Source organism: Montipora capricornis, chromosome 6 (assembly GCF_036669925.1).
Source record: "Montipora capricornis isolate CH-2021 chromosome 6, ASM3666992v2, whole genome shotgun sequence".
In the NCBI taxonomy this organism is placed as follows: domain Eukaryota; kingdom Metazoa; phylum Cnidaria; class Anthozoa; order Scleractinia; family Acroporidae; genus Montipora; species Montipora capricornis.
In genome coordinates, this window is record NC_090888.1 from 31,813,636 (window position 1) to 31,818,635 (window position 5,000).

A 5,000-nucleotide genomic window follows, 5' to 3' on the forward strand; every position below is an offset into this window, starting at 1 on the left:
TGAGAGCGAAATGCGTGAATTTCGTTCTTTGTCCCTGCGAACTTTCGGCGTCGCTTCGCGATGTTTCTAGCGTAATTTCGCTAAAACAAAGAGCGAAAATTCGCTCTAAAAACAAAGGGAGAAAATTCGCCGCATTTTCGAGACCAGCGCGAAAAACCAAAAGCCTAATTTCGCTTGTTGTACGCAAAATTTCTTAGTGTAGTTTGTAAAGATCGATCACATCTCGATCGGCTATTCAGGTTTGTAAACAACTGCAGTCACTTTGACAGCACTTTGATGATCAATACATGTATTTTGGAAATAGCTCAGTAGTTGTGTCCGTTTCAATTCTCTACAAAATTCGCTTTTTGTAATGTGTTTTTATTCATCTTTCTCGGCAGAGAAGACTCGACAAAACATATGCAATTTCAATCCTTTGGTTGTGAGGACAAACTGTTGTTAACAATGCAAAGCCTGTAAATATAGAAGAGCCGGCGAGTGTTATCTTGTAGCGTCACAGCGGCAAAAATGGTTCCCGGGTCTACATTTGTATTACACCAGAAGTATTTATTGACATGATGTCTTATACATATGAAGAGCTTACTTACCAATTTTCAGGATAACTTTTAACCTTTTGGCAGGCGCCAGGCAAGTCACTGCAGTGAAAAAAACATCAATGATTCCATTTCCATTCGATGAGAAACTTTGAATTCAGCGGTAAAAGACTTTTACATAGCTTAAAAGCCTTGCGTGATCGCAGCTTCTTTGTTATTATTTTTTTGACCAGGGAAGAGCACTGTACGATGCCTTTCGACTTTCATTCTACACATGTGCGAGTTGTCAAGTTTTTGTCACGACAGCAACAGGCCAGAGTGTATTAAAACGAGCTGTGATCTGGTATGACTTGGGACTCCAATTTTCGCTTGGAATATCGGAACAAATTATCAGTGAATGCGAATTTTCGCTCGAAATTTCGGAACGAATTATCGGTCAAAGCGAATTTTCGCTCGAAAATTCGCGTCAACTACAACAATAGGCAATGCGAAAATTCGGCGAATTTTCTGCGAACTTTCGTGCTGGACAAAAATTCGCCATTTTTCGTCGAAAAGCCCCGAAATTCGCGCATTTCGTCGAATTACGTTCTCATTACTTTTTCACAATACTGTAAATGTGTAACATTGTGGCAGGCAATCAGAACTTGCCCTTGATGAAACCCACATTTAATATCCAGTGTTTTCTGAATTGGAGATTAATTTTCAAAGCGGACGTTGGAATCAGCTACGACAGATATTTCATAACAAATAATGGCTTACCAGTGTTGGATACAGTGGGCTTCATCAATGGCAATCAGACAAAGCCTTTCGCTATAAGTAGCACTTGTCAACATTGCTCGCCATCGGCTACTTCCCAAAAACGACTCCAGAGACCCAAACACGACCTGAAATAAACCGGCCTCAACTCGTTTTTTGATATCTTTGTCATTCTGCTCCTCGCCAATAAATGCTGCTTTTATACCGATTGAGGTGAGGAACCTGACTTGGTCCTGCATGAGTGAGTTTAACGGAGATATGACCAAAGCACAACTAGAATGGACTGGCTTCCGCAGCTCATCGATGATGAGCGGAAAAATCAAGGATTTCCCTGAGCCCGTAGGCTGTAACACTAGAACATCTTTCCCTTGAAACAAATTAATAATGGCTTCCAGTTGTGTTTCTCTAAATTTCTCGATATGAAATCGCTCTAACACACACTTTACAGGAGAAGAAACTCGACAGAAGCTTGAACCGAATTAAGTTTCTGTTCTCGACACCAGCTATCCCATCTTCGCCAAGCTGATGCATAGGCTTTGGATATTCCATCCCACCAGGCGGCAACAAGTAGGGTTTGAACTGGTTGTGAAATGCCTGCTTCCAAATATGATCGGCGAATAGCAGCCAACCTGCTAGTTGAAGGTTCAGCAAGGGATGGACTTTCCCCTGTCGTGTTAGCAGGCCCGGGTAGTGAGGGAACAGAATGGGGGAACACCCCTTAGTGGTCCAACGGTTGAAGGGAGCATACAACCTTAGACCGCCGATGGGATGTCAGCCTTGTTGTTTCTTTTATTAGCGGTTTAGGGGACAAGGAGTCTCTCTCTTTCTTAAGGATTTATCCCAGAAGCTTGGTTTTCTCCTGGCCCTTACTGCAATGGAAAGGGTGTCTGAAGTGGTTTCTTGTGACCTTAGGCACAGGCGCTTTATCCCTGAAGGAGTGACCTTTGCACTCCCAGATTTAACAAAGAAATCTCGAACAGGCCAGGATCTAAAAACTTCATTTCATGCTTGTTTTGAGGAAAATCCTAACCTTTGTGTGGTTAAGTGTCTTAGAGTTTATGAACATCGCACTTCAGCATTCCGTCCCTTGGATCCATCAAAACCCAATGAACTTTTATTATCTTACATCGCCCCCACAAGCCCATTTCAGGTGCTTCACTCAGCAGGTGGCTGAAGGATGTTATCTCTCGGGCAGGTATTGATACAAGTATTTTTAAAGCTCACTCAGTTAGAGGAGCGTGTGCATCAGCTGCCTATGAAAGGGGTGCATCTTTGCAGGATATCTTAGATCTTGCTGATTGGTCAAGTGACTCCATGTTCAGGCGCTTTTATTACAGGCCGAAACACAATTCTAGCATTGCTAAGACATTGCTAAATGTGCAAAGTTTACTGATTCAGTGAACATGACCCCTTTGAAAACATATTGTTATATGAAGCCACTGTTCTGAAGTATAATCACAGATTATGATAGGGCCGCTTGTGGCCTGCAGTATAAAATGGATTATACGAAGATAAAGGAGACGAATATGACAATGTCCCTCCTGCCTCTCCCTTTTCTAGGATATATCTTTTGGCTCATGTTCATACCAAGGGCTTCTTATTTCTAATCCATTGTCTTCTTCTTCTGGTAACAGGTTCTGCTGTTCCAGGATAAACTTTCAGACTAGTTGTGTTCTCTTGATTTACAAGCTTGTTTCCCTTTCCTGCGGTCCACTTGTGTACGCTCAATAAAATGGCAGATTGGTGTGGTGTGGCGCAGGGACTTACGGCCTGTTTGTATGTTAATTATGTTAATTATTCAAGTTTGCTTTCAATGCGCTGTATTTCAGAGCGAAATAAAGTTGGTAACACATTGTTATCTTCGTCTCCTTTATCTTCATATAATGCATCTTATACTGCAGGCCACAAGCGGCCCTAGCACAATCAGTGATTTTATTTGAAGGAAAATGGAAGTATATCCGTTTCTCTGGATGCCTTGATTAGTTGTGTCAGGAAGTGCAGTGCCAGAACTAGTGGAAAAGATTCGAATCATGGAGAGGAACTTTTCATCAGCCAAGCGAAAGTGGACACATTTTTGGCTTCTTACAATAAGACGTCTAACACCAAATCAATGGTACACTTACACTTAGGCCATCTACAAAACTCTTGTATTGAACAACAACTTTGTGTCATCTCGGAATCAGTTTTTTTATCAGTCTTTTGAGTGAATACTTCTCTTTAGACGGTGTTTAATCAATCTCATGATTTGAATCAAGAGAATTAGATATGTTAGTTTGTACATGTACTGTAGTGATTTACACTAAATTCCTGATGAAGGACACTTAAGAGTCAGTGTCAGTAAAAATCAGATATGATCATCAAAATCGCAGACACAGCCAAAAAATCGATTTCGCTCATACTTTCTATATTGATAGACCCTTCTACCAAGTAACCAAAACAGGGTTAGTTTTTTGTAATATTCATTTTTTTTGAGAGTAATTAAGAGCAAATGCGCACAAGAATCAAACAAAATCAAATTTCCTTGGCAAGGCTTAAAAACTCAATTTCGATCCCCTTTTGCATATAGCTAGCCCCTAGCAAGAATACAAGCAGCCTGTGTCTTTTTCCTCGGAATAGGTTTGTCTTTCCGAGAAAAAAGAACATTTTTGATTTAACCTCCAGACTCAGTTTAGCGAGTCCCCAACTGGGTTTAAAATTGACCATTTCCATTTGATTTGCATGTCGTAACTATCAAATGCAGAAAAATTGTAATACAACGAACTTATTGCATAACTTTTCCTTGTCCGAAACCTACAATTTCAAGAATATTGGATTAATCTAATTATTTTGCAGAAAAAAAAACCCAAGTGTTCTCCAAATGTTAACTTCGTCAGACGGTGGGAAGAAATGTCATTTTGACCATGTGCCATATCACCGAATTTCATGAGATTAAGGAAGGGTAGGTCTTTGCGTACCCTGGGGTGACCCATGGGCATTTGACACACGTGTTTTCAAAAGTTCCATGGATGAGTTCATCTGGAAGACGAGGCGTTTGTCGATCACCGGCTTGTCCGTCAGGGACTAGAGATACTTGCAGATGTTTTTTAAGGTATGTTTTTAGGTACTGATTTCTTCATCACTTGTAAGCATATAAATATAAGCGGCAAGGTGAACTATATTTTCACTGACGTGAACACGACTATTTCGCATTCAAAACTAGCCTAGCATTTTTTTAAATTCATGAAAGTGGACTTAAAATACTTAAGATTTCCGAATTCAAAGGATGCGATCTTCGAGACTGATCTTCCGAGCTTAAAAGGTATTGAAATAAAATATTAAAGTTGTGAGATTTCTAAAACTGGTAATTGTTTTATTGTAAATACTGTTAACAGGATTGTCGTTATTCTAGTCAAAATATTTAATGTCACCCTATCCTCTAGCAAACTGTTAAAAACAAAACATCAGGAAATAAATAAAATCAGAATCAACTAACACGTCCTGTTGTCCTGGACATACTGAACATTTGAACGTTTTATTACTGGTTAATAAAAAAAACTACATTCTTTCTTCATCCCCTCCCGGGGCATTTAGACAGCTTATGTGGGGGAATTTGCCCATTTTTTAAGAAAATGCTAATGCCAGGGGATTAGCCCAGGGGTGGGGGTGGGGAATGGCTGGAATTGACTGATGCATCATTTGCTATGGTCGTGTCAATCGCGAAAACAACGACTA